The sequence below is a fragment of the Garra rufa genome, unplaced genomic scaffold (genome assembly GCF_049309525.1).
Source record: "Garra rufa unplaced genomic scaffold, GarRuf1.0 hap1_unplaced_003, whole genome shotgun sequence".
In the NCBI taxonomy this organism is placed as follows: Eukaryota; Metazoa; Chordata; class Actinopteri; order Cypriniformes; family Cyprinidae; genus Garra; species Garra rufa.
The window spans coordinates 2,903,909-2,927,442 of record NW_027394278.1 but is presented as its reverse complement, the minus strand read 5'-3'; the positions used below and the strand labels follow the sequence as shown (position 1 = coordinate 2,927,442).

At 50.5% G+C, this 23,534-nt stretch overlaps 21 non-coding genes across 21 annotated transcripts; all 21 read left to right on the top strand.

The window, feature by feature from the left end:
* Positions 1-378: 378 nt before the first annotated feature.
* On the top strand, positions 379-460 carry trnal-uag (transfer RNA leucine (anticodon UAG)). Its single transcript has one exon. It is a non-coding gene; the product is annotated as a tRNA-Leu (tRNA).
* A 1,229-nt stretch (positions 461-1,689) lies between these two features.
* Positions 1,690-1,771, top strand: trnal-uag (transfer RNA leucine (anticodon UAG)). The gene has a single exon. It is a non-coding gene; the product is annotated as a tRNA-Leu (tRNA).
* Positions 1,772-2,968: 1,197 nt separating this feature from the next.
* trnal-uag (transfer RNA leucine (anticodon UAG)) lies at positions 2,969-3,050 on the top strand. The gene has a single exon. It is a non-coding gene; the product is annotated as a tRNA-Leu (tRNA).
* A 1,229-nt stretch (positions 3,051-4,279) lies between these two features.
* Positions 4,280-4,361, top strand: trnal-uag (transfer RNA leucine (anticodon UAG)). Its single transcript has one exon. It is a non-coding gene; the product is annotated as a tRNA-Leu (tRNA).
* A 657-nt stretch (positions 4,362-5,018) lies between these two features.
* On the top strand, positions 5,019-5,100 carry trnal-aag (transfer RNA leucine (anticodon AAG)). Its single transcript has one exon. It is a non-coding gene; the product is annotated as a tRNA-Leu (tRNA).
* Positions 5,101-5,474: 374 nt separating this feature from the next.
* On the top strand, positions 5,475-5,556 carry trnal-aag (transfer RNA leucine (anticodon AAG)). The gene has a single exon. It is a non-coding gene; the product is annotated as a tRNA-Leu (tRNA).
* A 1,049-nt stretch (positions 5,557-6,605) lies between these two features.
* Positions 6,606-6,687, top strand: trnal-uag (transfer RNA leucine (anticodon UAG)). The gene has a single exon. It is a non-coding gene; the product is annotated as a tRNA-Leu (tRNA).
* Positions 6,688-7,916: 1,229 nt separating this feature from the next.
* Positions 7,917-7,998, top strand: trnal-uag (transfer RNA leucine (anticodon UAG)). Its single transcript has one exon. It is a non-coding gene; the product is annotated as a tRNA-Leu (tRNA).
* A 657-nt stretch (positions 7,999-8,655) lies between these two features.
* On the top strand, positions 8,656-8,737 carry trnal-aag (transfer RNA leucine (anticodon AAG)). Its single transcript has one exon. It is a non-coding gene; the product is annotated as a tRNA-Leu (tRNA).
* A 374-nt stretch (positions 8,738-9,111) lies between these two features.
* Positions 9,112-9,193, top strand: trnal-aag (transfer RNA leucine (anticodon AAG)). Its single transcript has one exon. It is a non-coding gene; the product is annotated as a tRNA-Leu (tRNA).
* A 5,489-nt stretch (positions 9,194-14,682) lies between these two features.
* trnal-uag (transfer RNA leucine (anticodon UAG)) lies at positions 14,683-14,764 on the top strand. The gene has a single exon. It is a non-coding gene; the product is annotated as a tRNA-Leu (tRNA).
* A 1,229-nt stretch (positions 14,765-15,993) lies between these two features.
* Positions 15,994-16,075, top strand: trnal-uag (transfer RNA leucine (anticodon UAG)). The gene has a single exon. It is a non-coding gene; the product is annotated as a tRNA-Leu (tRNA).
* Positions 16,076-17,271: 1,196 nt separating this feature from the next.
* Positions 17,272-17,353, top strand: trnal-uag (transfer RNA leucine (anticodon UAG)). The gene has a single exon. It is a non-coding gene; the product is annotated as a tRNA-Leu (tRNA).
* Positions 17,354-17,998: 645 nt separating this feature from the next.
* On the top strand, positions 17,999-18,080 carry trnal-aag (transfer RNA leucine (anticodon AAG)). The gene has a single exon. It is a non-coding gene; the product is annotated as a tRNA-Leu (tRNA).
* A 374-nt stretch (positions 18,081-18,454) lies between these two features.
* trnal-aag (transfer RNA leucine (anticodon AAG)) lies at positions 18,455-18,536 on the top strand. The gene has a single exon. It is a non-coding gene; the product is annotated as a tRNA-Leu (tRNA).
* A 1,049-nt stretch (positions 18,537-19,585) lies between these two features.
* Positions 19,586-19,667, top strand: trnal-uag (transfer RNA leucine (anticodon UAG)). Its single transcript has one exon. It is a non-coding gene; the product is annotated as a tRNA-Leu (tRNA).
* Positions 19,668-20,156: 489 nt separating this feature from the next.
* trnal-uag (transfer RNA leucine (anticodon UAG)) lies at positions 20,157-20,238 on the top strand. The gene has a single exon. It is a non-coding gene; the product is annotated as a tRNA-Leu (tRNA).
* A 656-nt stretch (positions 20,239-20,894) lies between these two features.
* On the top strand, positions 20,895-20,976 carry trnal-aag (transfer RNA leucine (anticodon AAG)). The gene has a single exon. It is a non-coding gene; the product is annotated as a tRNA-Leu (tRNA).
* A 374-nt stretch (positions 20,977-21,350) lies between these two features.
* On the top strand, positions 21,351-21,432 carry trnal-aag (transfer RNA leucine (anticodon AAG)). Its single transcript has one exon. It is a non-coding gene; the product is annotated as a tRNA-Leu (tRNA).
* Positions 21,433-22,481: 1,049 nt separating this feature from the next.
* Positions 22,482-22,563, top strand: trnal-uag (transfer RNA leucine (anticodon UAG)). Its single transcript has one exon. It is a non-coding gene; the product is annotated as a tRNA-Leu (tRNA).
* Positions 22,564-23,220: 657 nt separating this feature from the next.
* trnal-aag (transfer RNA leucine (anticodon AAG)) lies at positions 23,221-23,302 on the top strand. Its single transcript has one exon. It is a non-coding gene; the product is annotated as a tRNA-Leu (tRNA).
* Positions 23,303-23,534: the final 232 nt, after the last annotated feature.

The window sequence follows — 23,534 nt, the reverse complement described above, 5'->3', positions numbered from 1 at the left end:
CTGACGCACCTGACGCGCGTAAATTTCGCTTCAAACTTTTGTTTTTATGCGCGTCCATTTCGCTCTTGACGGGCGAATGAACACAAAGTGGTCACGCGTATAAATAGCAGCGGCAGGCGAGAATTTAGACGCGTATTCGCGTTTGGTGTGAACGTAGCATAAGGCGTTGGATTAAGGCTCCAGTCTCTTCGGGGGTGTGGGTTTGAATCCCACTGCTGCCAAGACAGAGTTTGGAAGGCTATTGTGCGTACGCAAAAAAAAAATGTTCTTTGCCCGCATTCCAGAGGCTTTGCATAGAAGGTCCGGCGGCCGACGTTCTCTCTATATTTGGGGTGGGGGAAGAGGGCAGAAAATGGCCCACGAAAGTGCAAATCCCAGGGTAGCGTGGCCGAGTGGTCTAAGGCGCTGGATTTAGGCTCCAGTCTCTTCGGGGGCGTGGGTTCGAATCCCATCGCTGCCAGCAGCAATTTTAACCAAGGCAGGGAGGCCCTCTAACCCGCTTGGCAGCGGGATTATTTCACGCAAACAGGATTAGACTGCAGCAGTTCTGCAGAGTAAGTATTAGGGAGGCCGTTCCACCTGTCAAAGAGACCCTTGGAGCGCAACCCGACGAGGTAGCATGGCCGCACGGTCTAATGCTACGCTCACACCAAACGGGAATATGCGTCTGGTCCGAGTGATTTCAATGTTAAGTCAATGGTAAGACGTGTTTACACCCGCCTGGAGTTCTTGCGGCGCGAATGAGGCGTTTAGCGCGGCGCGGTAGACGCGAATTCGCCTCATCCGCGCGTCTAGTTCTCGCGAATGGCGCGAATTGAGCGTCTGCCGTGTTAGGTGCGTTAAGCGCGAATTGTGCTTTTTTTGTGAATCACGCGTCTGACAAGCATTCGCGTCTGCTGCCCGAGGTGAAAAATCTGAACTTCTGCGTCAATTCGCGCCGCGTTAACCAATCAGGAGCCTGCTTGATGCTGACCTCCACTCCACAGGAAGGGGGCCACCAGGAGTAGGACTGCATACCCCTGTATAAAGGATGCCTTTACGGCTTCGAATTACAAGGCATCAGCTTGCGGCGAAGCGCGACAAGAAAAAAAAAGGGCCCACGAAGGCGGATGTGGCAGGGTAGCGTGGCCGAGTGGTCTAAGCCGCTGTATTAAGGCTCCAGTCTCTTCGGGGGCGTGGGTTCGAATCCCACTACTGCCAAGACAGAGTTTTGGAAAGCTATTGTGCCTATACACAAAAAAACATTCTTTGCCCGCACTCCAGAGGCTTTGCAAAGAACGTCCGGCGGCCGACGTTTTCTCTATCTTTGGGGTGGGGGAAGAGGGCAGAAAAGGGCCCACAAAAGTGAGCATTCCAGGGTAGCGTGGCCGAGAGGTCTAAGGCATTTGATTTAGGCTCCAGTCTAAATCCCATTGCTGCCAGCAGGCATTTTAACCAAGGCAGGGAGGCCCTCTAACCCGCTTGGGAGCGGGCTTGTTTTACGCAAACAGGATTAGACTGCAGCCGTTCCGCAGAGTCAGTATTTGGGAGGCCGTTTGACCTGTCGTAAAGACCCGTGGAACACACCATGACAAGGTAGCGTGGCCGAGCGGTCTAAGGCGCTGGATTAAGGTCCGGCGGCCGACGTTCTCTCTATATTTGGGGTGGGGGAAGAGGGCAGAAAATGGCCCACGAAAGTGCAAATCCCAGGGTAGCGTGGCCGAGTGGTCTAAGGCGCTGGATTTAGGCTCCAGTCTCTTCGGGGGCGTGGGTTCGAATCCCATCGCTGCCAGCAGCAATTTTAACCAAGGCAGGGAGGCCCTCTAACCCGCTTGGCAGCGGGATTATTTCACGCAAAAAGGATTAGACTGCAGCAGTTCTGCAGAGTAAGTATTAGGGAGGCCGTTCCACCTGTCGAAGAGACCCTTGGAGCGCAACCCGACGAGGTAGCATGGCCGCACGGTCTAATGCTACGCTCACACCAAACGGGAATATGCGTCTGGTCCGAGTGATTTCAATGTTAAGTCAATGGTAAAACGTGTTTACACCCGCCTGGAGTTCTTGCGGCGCGAATGAGGCGTTTAGCGCGGCGCGGTAGACGCGAATTCGCCTCATCCGCGCGTCTAGTTCTCGCGAATGGCGCGAATTGAGCGTCTGGCGTGTTAGGTGCGTTAAGCGCGAATTGTGCTTTTTTGTGAATCACGCGTCTGACAAGCATTCGCGTCTGCTGCCCGAGGGGAAAAATCTGAACTTCTGCGTCAATTCGCGCCGCGTTAACCAATCAGGAGCCTGCTTGATGCTGACCTCCACTCCACAGGAAGGGGGCCACCAGGAGTAGGACTGCATACCCCTGTATAAAGGATGCCTTTACGGCTTCGAATTACAAGGCATCAGCTTGCGGCGAAGCGCGACAAGAAAAAAAAAGTGGCCGAGTGGTCTAAGCTGCTGGATTAAGGCTCCAGTCTCTTCGGGGGCGTGGGTTTGAATCCCACTACTGCCAAGACAGAGTTTTGGAAGGCTATTGTGCCTATACACAAAAAAACATTCTTTGCCCGCACTCCAGAGGCTTTGCAAAGAAGGTCCGGCGGCCGACATTTTCTCTATCTTTGGGGTGGGGGAAGAGGGCAGAAAAGGGCCCACGAAAGTGAGCATTCCAGGGTAGCGTGGCCAAGAGGTCTAAGGCATTTGATTTAGGCTCCAGTCTAAATCCCATTGCTGCCAGCAGGCATTTTAACCAAGGCAGGGAGGCCCTCTAACCCGCTTGGGAGCGGGCTTGTTTTACGCAAACAGGATTAGACTGCAGCCGTTCCGCAGAGTCAGTATTTGGGAGGCCGTTTGACCTGTCGTAAAGACCCGTGGAACACACCATGACAAGATAGCGTGGCCGAGCGGTCTAAGGCGCTGGATTAAGGTCCGGCGGCCGACGTTCTCTCTATATTTGGGGTGGGGGAAGAGGGCAGAAAATGGCCCACGAAAGTGCAAATCCCAGGGTAGCGTGGCCGAGTGGTCTAAGGCGCTGGATTTAGGCTCCAGTCTCTTCGGGGGCGTGGGCTCGAATCCCATCGCTGCCAGCAGCAATTTTAACCAAGGCAGGGAGGCCCTCTAACCCGCTTGGCAGCGGGATTATTTCACGCAAACAGGATTAGACTGCAGCAGTTCTGCAGAGTAAGTATTAGGGAGGCCGTTCCACCTGTCGAAGAGACCCTTGGAGCGCAACCCGACGAGGTAGCATGGCCGCACGGTCTAATGCTACGCTCACACCAAACGGGAATATGCGTCTGGTCCGAGTGATTTCAATGTTAAGTCAATGGTAAGACGTGTTTACACCCGCCTGGAGTTCTTGCGGCGCGAATGAGGCGTTTAGCGCGGCGCGGTAGACGCGAATTCGCCTCATCCGCGCGTCTAGTTCTCGCGAATGGCGCGAATTGAGCGTCTGGCGTGTTAGGTGCGTTAAGCGCGAATTGTGCTTTTTTTGTGAATCACGCGTCTGACAAGCATTCGCGTCTGCTGCCCGAGGTGAAAAATCTGAACTTCTGCGTCAATTCGCGCCGCGTTAACCAATCAGGAGCCTGCTTGATGCTGACCTCCACTCCACAGGAAGGGGGCCACCAGGAGTAGGACTGCATACCCCTGTATAAAGGATGCCTTTACGGCTTCGAATTACAAGGCATCAGCTTGCGGCGAAGCGCGACAAGAAAAAAAAAGGGCCCACGAAGGCGGCTGTGGCAGGGTAGCGTGGCCGAGTGGTCTAAGCCGCTGGATTAAGGCTCCAGTCTCTTCGGGGGCGTGGGTTTGAATCCCACTACTGCCAAGACAGAGTTTTGGAAAGCTATTGTGCCTATACACAAAAAAACATTCTTTGCCCGCACTCCAGAGGCTTTGCAAAGAACGTCCGGCGGCCGACGTTTTCTCTATCTTTGGGGTGGGGGAAGAGGGCAGAAAAGGGCCCACAAAAGTGAGCATTCCAGGGTAGCGTGGCCGAGAGGTCTAAGGCATTTGATTTAGGCTCCAGTCTAAATCCCATTGCTGCCAGCAGGCATTTTAACCAAGGCAGGGAGGCCCTCTAACCCGCTTGGGAGCGGGCTTGTTTTACGCAAACAGGATTAGACTGCAGCCGTTCCGCAGAGTCAGTATTTGGGAGGCCGTTTGACCTGTCGTAAAGACCCGTGGAACACACCATGACAAGGTAGCGTGGCCGAGCGGTCTAAGGCGCTGGATTAAGGTCCGGCGGCCGACGTTCTCTCTATATTTGGGGTGGGGGAAGAGGGCAGAAAATGGCCCACGAAAGTGCAAATCCCAGGGTAGCGTGGCCGAGTGGTCTAAGGCGCTGGATTTAGGCTCCAGTCTCTTCGGGGGCGTGGGTTGGAATCCCATCGCTGCCAGCAGCAATTTTAACCAAGGCAGGGAGGCCCTCTAACCCGCTTGGCAGCGGGATTATTTCACGCAAAAAGGATTAGACTGCAGCAGTTCTGCAGAGTAAGTATTAGGGAGGCCGTTCCACCTGTCGAAGAGACCCTTGGAGCGCAACCCGACGAGGTAGCATGGCCGCACGGTCTAATGCTACGCTCACACCAAACGGGAATATGCGTCTGGTCCGAGTGATTTCAATGTTAAGTCAATGGTAAGACGTTTTTACACCCGCCTGGAGTTCTTGCGGCGCGAATGAGGCGTTTAGCGCGGCGCGGTAGACGCGAATTCGCCTCATCCGCGCGTCTAGTTCTCGCGAATGGCGCGAATTGAGCGTCTGGCGTGTTAGGTGCGTTAAGCGCGAATTGTGCTTTTTTGTGAATCACGCGTCTGACAAGCATTCGCGTCTGCTGCCCGAGGTGAAAAATCTGAACTTCTGCGTCAATTCGCGCCGCGTTAACCAATCAGGAGCCTGCTTGATGCTGACCTCCACTCCACAGGAAGGGGGCCACCAGGAGTAGGACTGCATACCCCTGTATAAAGGATGCCTTTACGGCTTCGAATTACAAGGCATCAGCTTGCGGCGAAGCGCGACAAGAAAAAAAAAGGGCCCACGAAGGCGGATGTGGCAGGGTAGCGTGGCCGAGTGGTCTAAGCCTCTGGATTAAGGCTCCAGTCTCTTCGGGGGCGTGGGTTCGAATCCCACTACTGCCAAGACAGAGTTTTGGAAAGCTATTGTGCCTATACACAAAAAAACATTCTTTGCCCGCACTCCAGAGGCTTTGCAAAGAACGTCCGGCGGCCGACGTTTTGTCCATCTTTGGGGTGGGGGAAGAGGGCAGAAAAGGGCCCACAAAAGTGAGCATTCCAGGGTAGCGTGGCCGAGAGGTCTAAGGCATTTGATTTAGGCTCCAGTCTAAATCCCATTGCTGCCAGCAGGCATTTTAACCAAGGCAGGGAGGCCCTCTAACCCGCTTGGGAGCGGGCTTGTTTTACGCAAACAGGATTAGACTGCAGCCGTTCCGCAGAGTCAGTATTTGGGAGGCCGTTTGACCTGTCGTAAAGACCCGTGGAACACACCATGACAAGGTAGCGTGGCCGAGCGGTCTAAGGTGCTGGATTAAGGCTCCAGTCTCTTCGGGGGCGTGGGTTCGAATCCCACCGCTGCCAGGGAAGTCTTTTGGAAAGCTCCTGAGGCTGCGAAGCGACTGGAGAAGTGACGCTGCATGCTCATCCAAACTTAGCTGCTTTCGCATTCTTTGCCATTTAGCAAAGTCAGTGCTTAAAGCTTGTCCCAGCCTCTGCTCCATTCCAACAGAGGCACACCAATAATTTACAATCATAGGAGAGGTGCAATAAAAAACAAACAAACAATTCAACGAATTTGAAAATTATATTAATGAAAAACAATGAGTAGTCTACAAGAATGGAGACAGCCAGTTTTACTCATGGAAAGTTTTGGGTGAAATAACAGCTGCCTGATCATTTTGATTTTAAATGCATCACAGCTGGCTATCGTTTCCACATAAGCCCCAAAGGCCTTGATTAGCGGATTCAGGTGTGCTTGATCAGAGATGGACCTCCACTCCACAGGAAGGGGGCCACCAGGAGTAGGACTGCATACCCTGTATTAAGGATGCCTTTACGGCGGCGAATTACAAGGCATCAGCTTGTGGCGAAGCGCAACCCAAATACAGCGACGATGATCCCTACACCGCTGTTCTGCTCTCCAGAGCAAATACAGAGCAGTGACACTCTCGATAAATGACCGATCAACAACAGACGTCTTGTAAAAAGATGGCTGCCAATGGGGTTCGAAACTTTTTGAAACTTTCGCCTCTCTGACGCACCTGACGCGCGTAAATTTCGCTTCAAACTTTTGTTTTTATGCGCGTCCATTTCGCTCTTGACGGGCGAATGAACACAAAGTGGTCACGCGTATAAATAGCAGCGGCAGGCGAGAATTTAGACGCGTATTCGCGTTTGGTGTGAACGTAGCATAAGGCGTTGGATTAAGGCTCCAGTCTCTTCGGGGGTGTGGGTTTGAATCCCACTGCTGCCAAGACAGAGTTTGGAAGGCTATTGTGCGTACGCAAAAAAAAAATGTTCTTTGCCCGCATTCCAGAGGCTTTGCATAGAAGGTCCGGCGGCCGACGTTCTCTCTATATTTGGGGTGGGGGAAGAGGGCAGAAAATGGCCCACGAAAGTGCAAATCCCAGGGTAGCGTGGCCGAGTGGTCTAAGGCGCTGGATTTAGGCTCCAGTCTCTTCGGGGGCGTGGGTTCGAATCCCATCGCTGCCAGCAGCAATTTTAACCAAGGCAGGGAGGCCCTCTAACCCGCTTGGCAGCGGGATTATTTCACGCAAACAGGATTAGACTGCAGCAGTTCTGCAGAGTAAGTATTAGGGAGGCCGTTCCACCTGTCAAAGAGACCCTTGGAGCGCAACCCGACGAGGTAGCATGGCCGCACGGTCTAATGCTACGCTCACACCAAACGGGAATATGCGTCTGGTCCGAGTGATTTCAATGTTAAGTCAATGGTAAGACGTGTTTACACCCGCCTGGAGTTCTTGCGGCGCGAATGAGGCGTTTAGCGCGGCGCGGTAGACGCGAATTCGCCTCATCCGCGCGTCTAGTTCTCGCGAATGGCGCGAATTGAGCGTCTGCCGTGTTAGGTGCGTTAAGCGCGAATTGTGCTTTTTTTGTGAATCACGCGTCTGACAAGCATTCGCGTCTGCTGCCCGAGGTGAAAAATCTGAACTTCTGCGTCAATTCGCGCCGCGTTAACCAATCAGGAGCCTGCTTGATGCTGACCTCCACTCCACAGGAAGGGGGCCACCAGGAGTAGGACTGCATACCCCTGTATAAAGGATGCCTTTACGGCTTCGAATTACAAGGCATCAGCTTGCGGCGAAGCGCGACAAGAAAAAAAAAGGGCCCACGAAGGCGGATGTGGCAGGGTAGCGTGGCCGAGTGGTCTAAGCCGCTGTATTAAGGCTCCAGTCTCTTCGGGGGCGTGGGTTCGAATCCCACTACTGCCAAGACAGAGTTTTGGAAAGCTATTGTGCCTATACACAAAAAAACATTCTTTGCCCGCACTCCAGAGGCTTTGCAAAGAACGTCCGGCGGCCGACGTTTTCTCTATCTTTGGGGTGGGGGAAGAGGGCAGAAAAGGGCCCACAAAAGTGAGCATTCCAGGGTAGCGTGGCCGAGAGGTCTAAGGCATTTGATTTAGGCTCCAGTCTAAATCCCATTGCTGCCAGCAGGCATTTTAACCAAGGCAGGGAGGCCCTCTAGCCCGCTTGGGAGCGGGCTTGTTTTACGCAAACAGGATTAGACTGCAGCCGTTCCGCAGAGTCAGTATTTGGGAGGCCGTTTGACCTGTCGTAAAGACCCGTGGAACACACCATGACAAGGTAGCGTGGCCGAGCGGTCTAAGGCGCTGGATTAAGGTCCGGCGGCCGACGTTCTCTCTATATTTGGGGTGGGGGAAGAGGGCAGAAAATGGCCCACGAAAGTGCAAATCCCAGGGTAGCGTGGCCGAGTGGTCTAAGGCGCTGGATTTAGGCTCCAGTCTCTTCGGGGGCGTGGGTTCGAATCCCATCGCTGCCAGCAGCAATTTTAACCAAGGCAGGGAGGCCCTCTAACCCGCTTGGCAGCGGGATTATTTCACGCAAAAAGGATTAGACTGCAGCAGTTCTGCAGAGTAAGTATTAGGGAGGCCGTTCCACCTGTCGAAGAGACCCTTGGAGCGCAACCCGACGAGGTAGCATGGCCGCACGGTCTAATGCTACGCTCACACCAAACGGGAATATGCGTCTGGTCCGAGTGATTTCAATGTTAAGTCAATGGTAAAACGTGTTTACACCCGCCTGGAGTTCTTGCGGCGCGAATGAGGCGTTTAGCGCGGCGCGGTAGACGCGAATTCGCCTCATCCGCGCGTCTAGTTCTCGCGAATGGCGCGAATTGAGCGTCTGGCGTGTTAGGTGCGTTAAGCGCGAATTGTGCTTTTTTGTGAATCACGCGTCTGACAAGCATTCGCGTCTGCTGCCCGAGGTGAAAAATCTGAACTTCTGCGTCAATTCGCGCCGCGTTAACCAATCAGGAGCCTGCTTGATGCTGACCTCCACTCCACAGGAAGGGGGCCACCAGGAGTAGGACTGCATACCCCTGTATAAAGGATGCCTTTACGGCTTCGAATTACAAGGCATCAGCTTGCGGCGAAGCGCGACAAGAAAAAAAAAGGGCCCACGAAGGCGGATGTGGCAGGGTAGCGTGGCCGAGTGGTCTAAGCCTCTGGATTAAGGCTCCAGTCTCTTCGGGGGCGTGGGTTCGAATCCCACTACTGCCAAGACAGAGTTTTGGAAAGCTATTGTGCCTATACACAAAAAAACATTCTTTGCCCGCACTCCAGAGGCTTTGCAAAGAACGTCCGGCGGCCGACGTTTTGTCCATCTTTGGGGTGGGGGAAGAGGGCAGAAAAGGGCCCACAAAAGTGAGCATTCCAGGGTAGCGTGGCCGAGAGGTCTAAGGCATTTGATTTAGGCTCCAGTCTAAATCCCATTGCTGCCAGCAGGCATTTTAACCAAGGCAGGGAGGCCCTCTAACCCGCTTGGGAGCGGGCTTGTTTTACGCAAACAGGATTAGACTGCAGCCGTTCCGCAGAGTCAGTATTTGGGAGGCCGTTTGACCTGTCGTAAAGACCCGTGGAACACACCATGACAAGGTAGCGTGGCCGAGCGGTCTAAGGCGCTGGATTAAGGCTCCAGTCTCTTCGGGGGCGTGGGTTCGAATCCCACCGCTGCCAGGGAAGTCTTTTGGAAAGCTCCTGAGGCTGCGAAGCGACTGGAGAAGTGACGCTGCATGCTCATCCAAACTTAGCCGCTTTCGCATTCTTTGCCATTTAGCAAAGTCAGTGCTTAAAGCTTGTCCCAGCCTCTGCTCCATTCCAACAGAGGCACACCAATAATTTACAATCATAGGAGAGGTGCAATAAAAAACAAACAAACAATTCAACGAATTTGAAAATTATATTAATGAAAAACAATGAGTAGTCTACAAGAATGGAGACAGCCAGTTTTACTCATGGAAAGTTTTGGGTGAAATAACAGCTGCCTGATCATTTTGATTTTAAATGCATCACAGCTGGCTATCGTTTCCACATAAGCCCCAAAGGCCTTGATTAGCGGATTCAGGTGTGCTTGATCAGAGATGGACCTCCACTCCACAGGAAGGGGGCCACCAGGAGTAGGACTGCATACCCTGTATTAACCCTCTGGGGTCTGAGGTTGTTTTGAAGCCCTGGAGAAGTTTTGACATGCTCTGACATTTGTGTTTTTTCAGCTACTTTTAAACACACAAATGACACAAGTCTGATAACACTATAATTAGCACAAACTAGGCTACAATAATATGTGAGCAGCATGTGTGTACATTATTGTGTTTTTGAGAAAACAACATTTATGCGTAGTTAGTGAAAAACTAAAATTGTTGTGTCATTGAAATGAGGCCATAAAACACATACAGAACATTTGTTCACAAACCTTTTGAGAACTTGGTGTTATAGCCTTGAGTTTTTGCTTCAAAATGATGTGAAAATCATCATGTTTACTCACTTAGAGAAAACAAGGCATTGTTTTTATTTTTCAAAAGCACTTTTTGGTTAGAACTGCTGTATGCGAGAAGGCGTGAATGATCATGAATAATGCTGTGATTCACACCCGAGAAGACAAAGACCCGCATAATGAGCTGCATAATGAGGCTTTCAGTGAGGTGAATCACTGAGATGGAATTGTTACCAAAAAAGAATGTGAGAAAAAAAGAATTGTATATACTTTGTTTATTTAGAATATATAACTATCATGCAAACAAGAGTACTACAAGAGGTGGATGGTTTGTAAAAGCCCACTCACCCACCAATAGTAATAATCGACTCGCTTTCATGGTATTGCACAAAAAATGAAAAAAAAAAAAGTTTACATGTTATGTCATGTGTACATCCAAGTGTATATTACACATTTTATGTAGTGCTACAAAAGATACAGTCAGGGCAAAAAAGAGCAAACAGGGACAAAGCAAGATACAAGAAAAAAGGAGGTGGTCAACAGAGCACACATATCTGAACCCAGTCAAATGTTTTTGTGCCACTCCTGAAAACAGTTCCTATTCAACTGAAGACACAAGTGAACATTGCATGCCTGACATTTCCATGGTGTTAAATGTTTTTTACCATTCACTGCCTTGCAATGCACACAGCACCGGCGACCAACAGTGGCAACATTTCTTGCATCTGTGGTCAGCTCTGCTCCTGGAACTGGAATATGATCAGTACTGGTCCTGTCTGGTGCTGCTTTCTGTGATACACCACAGAGCTCTGTGACAAGTTGTTCCATGAACTCTTTATGGGACTTGTTACCATATAGCTCTTTGTGCACAAGGAAAGCGTTGGTGGCTGCAATGTCCAAGAAGTGCAGAAAAATCTTTCTGTACCACTTCATGGCTTTGTGCTGTGTTGAGTAATACTGCAGCAGCTGATCAGAAAGGTCAACTCCCCCCATGTGCCGGTTGTACTCAGTCACAGGTGCAGGACATGGAAATGTTTTCGTTCTCCATGTGTCTTTTGTTTTCACCCTCCTCTGCACAGTGTCTCCTGTATAAGCAGAATGGATGGTTGAACAGACAGAAACCTCTCTTGTGTCCATCCACTTCACAAATACAAGAGGTCCATCCCGAATCCACCTGATGGATCCCCTGGCAGATTTTTTAGTAAGTGAATTATCGGCATTCCGGGGGCACTCCTTCCTGTTGTCCCTGTAAGTCCCACATGCACCAAACTTTATTGCAAACAAGGCTTTTAGGAGTTTAGGACTTGTATAAAAATTGTCCATGTACACATGGTACCCAGAACCCAAAAATGTTCGGTCCAAAAGACATGTGACGGCATCATATGACAGTCCATGGCCTGTGGGGAAGTTGTTCTTTCCTGTGTACACAGAAAAGTCCACAGTGTATCCATTCGAAGAGTCTGCTAGAACAAACAGTTTGAAACCCCACTTGGTTGGTTTGGCTTTCATGTACTGTGTCATTCCTGTGTTTGCTTTGCAAGCCACCATTCTCTCATCCACTGCTAAATTTCTTCTAGGATGATAGATAGCTCTGCAAGCCTGACGGATAGTGTCCATAAGAGGTTTAACTCTGAACAGGCGGTCATGTTCGGCTGTGCCCCTCTTTCTGTCGTTCTCCGTGTCTTCATCCGGGTGACTCATGTGGATATTCCATGAAATTGTACGGTATCTGTCCCTCGACATAACTGTAGCTGGAAAAGGCACGGAAAAAGCACTGCTCCGTCTCCAGTAGTCCCTGACGGAACTCAACTTTACCATGCCCATGTAAAATATGAGCCCAAAATACCTGTACATCTCATTGATGCTTACATCTGTCCATTTATATTTGCGTCCCTTTGCAGTTGCTTTGGAAGCCTGAGCATTGGTGTTGTGGCACAGAGTTGACACAGCACTCTCTGAAAAAAAATGTTTGAAAAGATCCATTGGAGAATGTGAGTCAGTAGACCGCAGCTGCGGACCAGTTTCTCGTGCAGGCAAGAAGCGATGATTCTGTGGAATCATGTCAGCCTCAGTTTCTGTGTTCCATGAAAGAGTGGACTGCCTGTAGATTGCTGTTGTCTTTGCTGTGGCTCTCTTCAAAACGGGTGCTTGGTAATTTTCGTCGGCAATTCTGATAGAAAATACACACAGATAACAATTAGAGAATCTATAATATTTTCATTGTCAAAAAATAAGGCCATGCTCCAAAAAGACAACACTGTTTCTGTAATGGCATATGAGTACACATACTGTTTGAATTATGACTATGTAAACACAATTACATCTGTGAAGTATTATTTCTGTACACTTATAAATGCTCATAACAAAAGAAAATAATCCATATTACAACAAAAACAACAGTTTTGGAACACAATAAAAGTATATATATTATGGCAATGTAAAAATAATTGCATATGTAAAATATTACATCGTTGCACTTACTCGGTGTGATTCTCCATTGCACTGAAAACCGAACGACACCTGCGTGCGCCTGTGCGTGGTGCAGTTGAGGGCGAGCGTGATGCAGCCACATCTCTGAAACAAAAAAAAAAAATAATTAAACTGTTAGCATACATTGTCTAAAGTAAACCGATTGGGTATTGATGGTCACTCAGTGTATTTGTATATCTACTGATGGCCCATACAGAAAGGACAAATATCTGTTAACAAGCGTATTATTTCAAATATTCACACCCGAGAGACATTCGTGAAGGTCATAAACCCATATTTTAGCAGACCATTCACAGGTCTTTGTAAACACAAGCTACGTTGATTAAATAATAGTATAGCTTAAACTAGGTCAGACGGAAGGACATTTATTGTAAACTTATAATTATAAATAATTGCATATGTAAAATATTACATCGTTGCACTTACTCGGTGTGATTCTCCATTGCACTGAAAACCGAACGACACCTGCGTGCCCCTGTACGTGGTGCAGTTGAGGGCGAGCGTGATGCAGCCACATCTCTAAAACAAAATACAAAAAATAAACTGTTAGGATACATTGCCAAAAGTAAACACCCAGTGTATTGTTATATCTATTGATGGCCCGTATAGGTCAGACACATATCAGACAGAAGGACACGTATTATAAACGTATAATTATAAAACTATAAGTTAAATATATAGTATAATAGTATAAATATATAGCTGATATTACAAAATTCTGTACAAAGGCGTGAGACGGATTTTTTGCATGATAAGCTAACACAAAGTGATCGAAATATTACAAATTTATTTAGTGCGTGGCAATGCCGCGATAATCTTGCAATTGAGCATAAACACGAACATATGTAAACTTTCAAAAACTAGCTCAAGGCAGATCTGGTCTGAGAATACAGGTTTTATATTATCTGCAAAATAAACACTTACTCGTCAGAGTTTACATCTTCAGCGGGATCAATTCGATGCTCAAAATGCAACCGATCTTCATCTGAGTTGCAGTCTTCCTCAGAGGAAACGGTGAATTCTTCATCACTGTCCAGAATCATCTGCAGGGCATCTTCACCGGAGTAGCGTGCCATGGTCAAAACGCGAGGCAAATATACAGTGAATCTAATGTGAAAACGCCATGCTCTTTATGGCATTGACCGGGGGGGCGTGAGCGAAACCGAAACTATTTTCCATATGAATCGCGCGGGGGGTGTGGCGCTCTCAACTAATTTCAGGTAATGAGGCAAGAGGGGGAAAAATGTACTTCTCCTGGTTTTCGTAAAGTTACACAAACTGATAATGTTTGTTTTCGATGAGATTTGCATCATATTAAAATAGACATTCTAAGCTTTCTGCAGTTATATGTCTTGTGTTTGTGTGACAAGGATTCGCAAAGTTACAATTCGTCTTTAGATGCGTTTCAGACTGTACGCCACTGAGAGAGAGAAGACAGAACGCGCATCCTGTTTTTTTTTATTATTTTGCAAAAAGCACACTATTTTGTTTTTATTGGGAGAGTAAAATAATAAAAGTAGACACCTTACAGTTTCAAAATATATATATCACTTATCTGTGTCACCAAAGTCGATAGAGTATTTTTAGTGTCTTTTGAACTGATCTTAAAAAAAGTAGGTCGGTCACGCCGGCGTGACCGTCGGCCCCAGAGGGTTAAGGATGCCTTTACGGCGGCGAATTACAAGGCATCAGCTTGTGGCGAAGCGCAACCCAAATACAGCGACGATGATCCCTACACCGCTGTTCTGCTCTCCAGAGCAAATACAGAGCAGTGACACTCTCGATAAATGACCGATCAACAACAGACGTCTTGTAAAAAGATGGCTGCCAATGGGGTTCGAAACTTTTTGAAACTTTCGCCTCTCTGACGCACCTGACGCGCGTAAATTTCGCTTCAAACTTTTGTTTTTATGCGCGTCCATTTCGCTCTTGACGGGCGAATGAACACAAAGTGGTCACGCGTATAAATAGCAGCGGCAGGCGAGAATTTAGACGCGTATTCGCGTTTGGTGTGAACGTAGCATAAGGCGTTGGATTAAGGCTCCAGTCTCTTCGGGGGTGTGGGTTTGAATCCCACTGCTGCCAAGACAGAGTTTGGAAGGCTATTGTGCGTACGCAAAAAAAAAATGTTCTTTGCCCGCATTCCAGAGGCTTTGCATAGAAGGTCCGGCGGCCGACGTTCTCTCTATATTTGGGGTGGGGGAAGAGGGCAGAAAATGGCCCACGAAAGTGCAAATCCCAGGGTAGCGTGGCCGAGTGGTCTAAGGCGCTGGATTTAGGCTCCAGTCTCTTCGGGGGCGTGGGTTCGAATCCCATCGCTGCCAGCAGCAATTTTAACCAAGGCAGGGAGGCCCTCTAACCCGCTTGGCAGCGGGATTATTTCACGCAAACAGGATTAGACTGCAGCAGTTCTGCAGAGTAAGTATTAGGGAGGCCGTTCCACCTGTCAAAGAGACCCTTGGAGCGCAACCCGACGAGGTAGCATGGCCGCACGGTCTAATGCTACGCTCACACCAAACGGGAATATGCGTCTGGTCCGAGTGATTTCAATGTTAAGTCAATGGTAAGACGTGTTTACACCCGCCTGGAGTTCTTGCGGCGCGAATGAGGCGTTTAGCGCGGCGCGGTAGACGCGAATTCGCCTCATCCGCGCGTCTAGTTCTCGCGAATGGCGCGAATTGAGCGTCTGCCGTGTTAGGTGCGTTAAGCGCGAATTGTGCTTTTTTTGTGAATCACGCGTCTGACAAGCATTCGCGTCTGCTGCCCGAGGTGAAAAATCTGAACTTCTGCGTCAATTCGCGCCGCGTTAACCAATCAGGAGCCTGCTTGATGCTGACCTCCACTCCACAGGAAGGGGGCCACCAGGAGTAGGACTGCATACCCCTGTATAAAGGATGCCTTTACGGCTTCGAATTACAAGGCATCAGCTTGCGGCGAAGCGCGACAAGAAAAAAAAAGGGCCCACGAAGGCGGATGTGGCAGGTTAGCGTGGCCGAGTGGTCTAAGCCGCTGTATTAAGGCTCCAGTCTCTTCGGGGGCGTGGGTTCGAATCCCACTACTGCCAAGACAGAGTTTTGGAAAGCTATTGTGCCTATACACAAAAAAACATTCTTTGCCCGCACTCCAGAGGCTTTGCAAAGAACGTCCGGCGGCCGACGTTTTCTCTATCTTTGGGGTGGGGGAAGAGGGCAGAAAAGGGCCCACAAAAGTGAGCATTCCAGGGTAGCGTGGCCGAGAGGTCTAAGGCATTTGATTTAGGCTCCAGTCTAAATCCCATTGCTGCCAGCAGGCATTTTAACCAAGGCAGGGAGGCCCTCTAACCCGCTTGGGAGCGGGCTTGTTTTACGCAAACAGGATTAGACTGCAGCCGTTCCGCAGAGTCAGTATTTGGGAGGCCGTTTGACCTGTCGTAAAGACCCGTGGAACACACCATGACAAGGTAGCGTGGCCGAGCGGTCTAAGGCGCTGGATTAAGGTCCGGCGGCCGACGTTCTCTCTATATTTGGGGTGGGGGAAGAGGGCAGAAAATGGCCCACGAAAGTGCAAATCCCAGGGTAGCGTGGCCGAGTGGTCTAAGGCGCTGGATTTAGGCTCCAGTCTCTTCGGGGGCGTGGGTTCGAATCCCATCGCTGCCAGCAGCAATTTTAACCAAGGCAGGGAGGCCCTCTAACCCGCTTGGCAGCGGGATTATTTCACGCAAAAAGGATTAGACTGCAGCAGTTCTGCAGAGTAAGTATTAGGGAGGCCGTTCCACCTGTCGAAGAGACCTTGGAGCGCAACCCGACGAGGTAGCATGGCCGCACGGTCTAATGCTACGCTCACACCAAACGGGAATATGCGTCTGGTCCGAGTGATTTCAATGTTAAGTCAATGGTAAAACGTGTTTACACCCGCCTGGAGTTCTTGCGGCGCGAATGAGGCGTTTAGCGCGGCGCGGTAGACGCGAATTCGCCTCATCCGCGCGTCTAGTTCTCGCGAATGGCGCGAATTGAGCGTCTGGCGTGTTAGGTGCGTTAAGCGCGAATTGTGCTTTTTTGTGAATCACGCGTCTGACAAGCATTCGCGTCTGCTGCCCGAGGTGAAAAATCTGAACTTCTGCGTCAATTCGCGCCGCGTTAACCAATCAGGAGCCTGCTTGATGCTGACCTCCACTCCACAGGAAGGGGGCCACCAGGAGTAGGACTGCATACCCCTGTATAAAGGATGCCTTTACGGCTTCGAATTACAAGGCATCAGCTTGCGGCGAAGCGCGACGAGAAAAAAAAAGTGGCCGAGTGGTCTAAGCTGCTGGATTAAGGCTCCAGTCTCTTCGGGGGCGTGGGTTTGAATCCCACTACTGCCAAGACAGAGTTTTGGAAGGCTATTGTGCCTATACACAAAAAAACATTCTTTGCCCGCACTCCAGAGGCTTTGCAAAGAAGGTCCGGCGGCCGACATTTTCTCTATCTTTGGGGTGGGGGAAGAGGGCAGAAAAGGGCCCACGAAAGTGAGCATTCCAGGGTAGCGTGGCCAAGAGGTCTAAGGCATTTGATTTAGGCTCCAGTCTAAATCCCATTGCTGCCAGCAGGCATTTTAACCAAGGCAGGGAGGCCCTCTAACCCGCTTGGGAGCGGGCTTGTTTTACGCAAACAGGATTAGACTGCAGCCGTTCCGCAGAGTCAGTATTTGGGAGGCCGTTTGACCTGTCGTAAAGACCCGTGGAACACACCATGACAAGGTAGCGTGGCCGAGCGGTCTAAGGCGCTGGATTAAGGTCCGGCGGCCGACGTTCTCTCTATATTTGGGGTGGGGGAAGAGGGCAGAAAATGGCCCACGAAAGTGCAAATCCCAGGGTAGCGTGGCCGAGTGGTCTAAGGCGCTGGATTTAGGCTCCAGTCTCTTCGGGGGCGTGGGTTCGAATCCCATCGCTGCCAGCAGCAATTTTAACCAAGGCAGGGAGGCCCTCTAACCCGCTTGGCAGCGGGATTATTTCACGCAAAAAGGATTAGACTGCAGCAGTTCTGCAGAGTAAGTATTAGGGAGGCCGTTCCACCTGTCGAAGAGACCCTTGGAGCGCAACCCGACGAGGTAGCATGGCCGCACGGTCTAATGCTACGCTCACACCAAACGGGAATATGCGTCTGGTCCGAGTGATGTCAATGGTAAGACGTGTTTACACCCGCCTGGAGTTCTTGCGGCGCGAATGAGGCGTTTAGCGCGGCGCGGTAGACGCGAATTCGCCTCATCCGCGCGTCTAGTTCTCGCGAATGGCGCGAATTGAGCGTCTGGCGTGTTAGGTGCGTTAAGCGCGAATTGTGCTTTTTTGTGAATCACGCGTCTGACAAGCATTCGCGTCTGCTGCCCGAGGTGAAAAATCTGAACTTCTGCGTCAATTCGCGCCGCGTTAACCAATCAGGAGCCTGCTTGATGCTGACCTCCACTCCACAGGAAGGGGGCCACCAGGAGTAGGACTGCATACCCCTGTATAAAGGATGCCTTTACGGCTTCGAATTACAAGGCATCAGCTTGCGGCGAAGCGCGACAAGAAAAAAAAGGGCCCACGAAGGCGGATGTGGCAGGGTAGCGTGGCCGAGTGGTCTAAGCCTCTGGATTAAGGCTCCAGTCTCTTCGGGGGCGTGGGTTCGAATCCCACTACTGCCAAGACAGAGTTTTGGAAAGCTATTGTGCCTATACACAAAAAAACATTCTTTGCCCGCACTCCAGAGGCTTTGCAAAGAACGTCCGGCGGCCGACGTTTTGTCCATCTTTGGGGTGGGGGAAGAGGGCAGAAAAGGGCCCACAAAAGTGAGCATTCCAGGGTAGCGTGGCCGAGAGGTCTAAGGCATTTGATTTAGGCTCCAGTCTAAATCCCATTGCTGCCAGCAGGCATTTTAACCAAGGCAGGGAGGCCCTCTAACCCGCTTGGGAGCGGGCTTGTTTTACGCAAACAGGATTAGACTGCAGCCGTTCCGCAGAGTCAGTATTTGGGAGGCCGTTTGACCTGTCGTAAAGACCCGTGGAACACACCATGACAAGGTAGCGTGGCCGAGCGGTCTAAGGCGCTGGATTAAGGCTCCAGTCTCTTCGGGGGCGTGGGTTCGAATCCCACCGCTGCCAGGGAAGTCTTTTGGAAAGCTCCTGAGGCTGCGAAGCGACTGGAGAAGTGACGCTGCATACTCATCCAAACTTAGCCGCTTTCGCATTCTTTGCCATTTAGCAAAGTCAGTGCTTAAAGCTTGTCCCAGCCTCTGCTCCATTCCAACAGAGGCACACCAATAATTTACAATCATAGGAGAGGTGCAATAAAAAACAAACAAACAATTCAACGAATTTGAAAATTATATTAATGAAAAACAATGAGTAGTCTACAAGAATGGAGACAGCCAGTTTTACTCATGGAAAGTTTTGGGTGAAATAACAGCTGCCTGATCATTTTGATTTTAAATGCATCACAGCTGGCTATCGTTTCCACATAAGCCCCAAAGGCCTTGATTAGCGGATTCAGGTGTGCTTGATCAGAGATGGACCTCCACTCCACAGGAAGGGGGCCACCAGGAGTAGGACTGCATACCCTGTATTAAGGATGCCTTTACGGCGGCGAATTACAAGGCATCAGCTTGTGGCGAAGCGCAACCCAAATACAGCGACGATGATCCCTACACCGCTGTTCTGCTCTCCAGAGCAAATACAGAGCAGTGACACTCTCGATAAATGACCGATCAACAACAGACGTCTTGTAAAAAGATGGCTGCCAATGGGGTTCGAAACTTTTTGAAACTTTCGCCTCTCTGACGCACCTGACGCGCGTAAATTTCGCTTCAAACTTTTGTTTTTATGCGCGTCCATTTCGCTCTTGACGGGCGAATGAACACAAAGTGGTCACGCGTATAAATAGCAGCGGCAGGCGAGAATTTAGACGCGTATTCGCGTTTGGTGTGAACGTAGCATAAGGCGTTGGATTAAGGCTCCAGTCTCTTCGGGGGTGTGGGTTTGAATCCCACTGCTGCCAAGACAGAGTTTGGAAGGCTATTGTGCGTACGCAAAAAAAAAATGTTCTTTGCCCGCATTCCAGAGGCTTTGCATAGAAGGTCCGGCGGCCGACGTTCTCTCTATATTTGGGGTGGGGGAAGAGGGCAGAAAATGGCCCACGAAAGTGCAAATCCCAGGGTAGCGTGGCCGAGTGGTCTAAGGCGCTGGATTTAGGCTCCAGTCTCTTCGGGGGCGTGGGTTTGAATCCCACTACTGCCAAGACAGAGTTTTGGAAGGCTATTGTGCCTATACACAAAAAAACATTCTTTGCCCGCACTCCAGAGGCTTTGCAAAGAAGGTCCGGCGGCCGACATTTTCTCTATCTTTGGGGTGGGGGAAGAGGGCAGAAAAGGGCCCACGAAAGTGAGCATTCCAGGGTAGCGTGGCCAAGAGGTCTAAGGCATTTGATTTAGGCTCCAGTCTAAATCCCATTGCTGCCAGCAGGCATTTTAACCAAGGCAGGGAGGCCCTCTAACCCGCTTGGGAGCGGGCTTGTTTTACGCAAACAGGATTAGACTGCAGCCGTTCCGCAGAGTCAGTATTTGGGAGGCCGTTTGACCTGTCGTAAAGACCCGTGGAACACACCATGACAAGGTAGCGTGGCCGAGCGGTCTAAGGCGCTGGATTAAGGTCTGGCGGCCGACGTTCTCTCTATATTTGGGGTGGGGGAAGAGGGCAGAAAATGGCCCACGAAAGTGCAAATCCCAGGGTAGCGTGGCCGAGTGGTCTAAGGCGCTGGATTTAGGCTCCAGTCTCTTCGGGGGCGTGGGTTCGAATCCCATCGCTGCCAGCAGCAATTTTAACCAAGGCAGGGAGGCCCTCTAACCCGCTTGGCAGCGGGATTATTTCACGCAAACAGGATTAGACTGCAGCAGTTCTGCAGAGTAAGTATTAGGGAGGCCGTTCCACCTGTCGAAGAGACCCTTGGAGCGCAACCCGACGAGGTAGCATGGCCGCACGGTCTAATGCTACGCTCACACCAAACGGGAATATGCGTCTGGTCCGAGTGATTTCAATGTTAAGTCAATGGTAAGACGTGTTTACACCCGCCTGGAGTTCTTGCGGCGCGAATGAGGCGTTTAGCGCGGCGCGGTAGACGCGAATTCGCCTCATCCGCGCGTCTAGTTCTCGCGAATGGCGCGAATTGAGCGTCTGGCGTGTTAGGTGCGTTAAGCGCGAATTGTGCTTTTTTGTGAATCACGCGTCTGACAAGCATTCGCGTCTGCTGCCCGAGGTGAAAAATCTGAACTTCTGCGTCAATTCGCGCCGCGTTAACCAATCAGGAGCCTGCTTGATGCTGACCTCCACTCCACAGGAAGGGGGCCACCAGGAGTAGGACTGCATACCCCTGTATAAAGGATGCCTTTACGGCTTCGAATTACAAGGCATCAGCTTGCGGCGAAGCGCGACAAGAAAAAAAAGCGCCCACGAAGGCGGATGTGGCAGGGTAGCGTGGCCGAGTGGTCTAAGCCTCTGGATTAAGGCTCCAGTCTCTTCGGGGGCGTGGGTTCGAATCCCACTACTGCCAAGACAGAGTTTTGGAAAGCTATTGTGCCTATACACAAAAAAACATTCTTTGCCCGCACTCCAGAGGCTTTGCAAAGAACGTCCGGCGGCCGACGTTTTCTCCATCTTTGGGGTGGGGGAAGAGGGCAGAAAAGGGCCCACGAAAGTGAGCATTCCAGGGTAGCGTGGCCGAGAGGTCTAAGGCATTTGATTTAGGCTCCAGTCTAAATCCCATTGCTGCCAGCAGGCATTTTAACCAAGGCAGGGAGGCCCTCTAACCCGCTTGGGAGCGGGCTTGTTTTACGCAAACAGGATTAGACTGCAGCCGTTCCGCAGAGTCAGTATTTGGGAGGCCGTTTGACCTGTCGTAAAGACCCGTGGAACACACCATGACAAGGTAGCGTGGCCGAGCGGTCTAAGGCGCTGGATTAAGGCTCCAGTCTCTTCGGGGGCGTGGGTTCGAATCCCACCGCTGCCAGGGAAGTCTTTTGGAAAGCTCCTGAGGCTGCGAAGCGACTGGAGAAGTGACGCTGCATGCTCATCCAAACTTAGCCGCTTTCGCATTCTTTGCCATTTAGCAAAGTCAGTGCTTAAAGCTTGTCCCAGCCTCTGCTCCATTCCAACAGAGGCACACCAATAATTTACAATCATAGGAGAGGTGCAATAAAAAACAAACAAACAATTCAACGAATTTGAAAATTATATTAATGAAAAACAATGAGTAGTCTACAAGAATGGAGACAGCCAGTTTTACTCATGGAAAGTTTTGGGTGAAATAACAGCTGCCTGATCATTTTGATTTTAAATGCATCACAGCTGGCTATCGTTTCCACATAAGCCCCAAAGGCCTTGATTAGCGGATTCAGGTGTGCTTGATCAGAGATGGACCTCCACTCCACAGGAAGGGGGCCACCAGGAGTAGGACTGCATACCCTGTATTAAGGATGCCTTTACGGCGGCGAATTACAAGGCATCAGCTTGTGGCGAAGCGCAACCCAAATACAGCGACGATGATCCCTACACCGCTGTTCTGCTCTCCAGAGCAAATACAGAGCAGTGACACTCTCGATAAATGACCGATCAACAACAGACGTCTTGTAAAAAGATGGCTGCCAATGGGGTTCGAAACTTTTTGAAACTTTCGCCTCTCTGACGCACCTGACGCGCGTAAATTTCGCTTCAAACTTTTGTTTTTATGCGCGTCCATTTCGCTCTTGACGGGCGAATGAACACAAAGTGGTCACGCGTATAAATAGCAGCGGCAGGCGAGAATTTAGACGCGTATTCGCGTTTGGTGTGAACGTAGCATAAGGCGTTGGATTAAGGCTCCAGTCTCTTCGGGGGTGTGGGTTTGAATCCCACTGCTGCCAAGACAGAGTTTGGAAGGCTATTGTGCGTACGCAAAAAAAAAATGTTCTTTGCCCGCATTCCAGAGGCTTTGCATAGAAGGTCCGGCGGCCGACGTTCTCTCTATATTTGGGGTGGGGGAAGAGGGCAGAAAATGGCCCACGAAAGTGCAAATCCCAGGGTAGCGTGGCCGAGTGGTCTAAGGCGCTGGATTTAGGCTCCAGTCTCTTCGGGGGCGTGGGTTCGAATCCCATCGCTGCCAGCAGCAATTTTAACCAAGGCAGGGAGGCCCTCTAACCCGCTTGGCAGCGGGATTATTTCACGCAAACAGGATTAGACTGCAGCAGTTCTGCAGAGTAAGTATTAGGGAGGCCGTTCCACCTGTCAAAGAGACCCTTGGAGCGCAACCCGACGAGGTAGCATGGCCGCACGGTCTAATGCTACGCTCACACCAAATGGGAATATGCGTCTGGTCCGAGTGATTTCAATGTTAAGTCAATGGTAAGACGTGTTTACACCCGCCTGGAGTTCTTGCGGCGCGAATGAGGCGTTTAGCGCGGCGCGGTAGACGCGAATTCGCCTCATCCGCGCGTCTAGTTCTCGCGAATGGCGCGAATTGAGCGTCTGGCGTGTTAGGTGCGTTAAGCGCGAATTGTGCTTTTTTGTGAATCACGCGTCTGACAAGCATTCGCGTCTGCTGCCCGAGGTGAAAAATCTGAACTTCTGCGTCAATTCGCGCCGCGTTAACCAATCAGGAGCCTGCTTGATGCTGACCTCCACTCCACAGGAAGGGGGCCACCAGGAGTAGGACTGCATACCCCTGTATAAAGGATGCCTTTACGGCTTCGAATTACAAGGCATCAGCTTGCGGCGAAGCGCGACAAGAAAAAAAAAGGGCCCACGAAGGCGGATGTGGCAGGGTAGCGTGGCCGAGTGGTCTAAGCCTCTGGATTAAGGCTCCAGTCTCTTCGGGGGCGTGGGTTCGAATCCCACTACTGCCAAGACAGAGTTTTGGAAAGCTATTGTGCCTATACACAAAAAAACATTCTTTGCCCGCACTCCAGAGGCTTTGCAAAGAACGTCCGGCGGCCGACGTTTTCTCCATCTTTGGGGTGGGGGAAGAGGGCAGAAAAGGGCCCACAAAAGTGAGCATTCCAGGGTAGCGTGGCCGAGAGGTCTAAGGCATTTGATTTAGGCTCCAGTCTAAATCCCCATTGCTGCCAGCAGGCATTT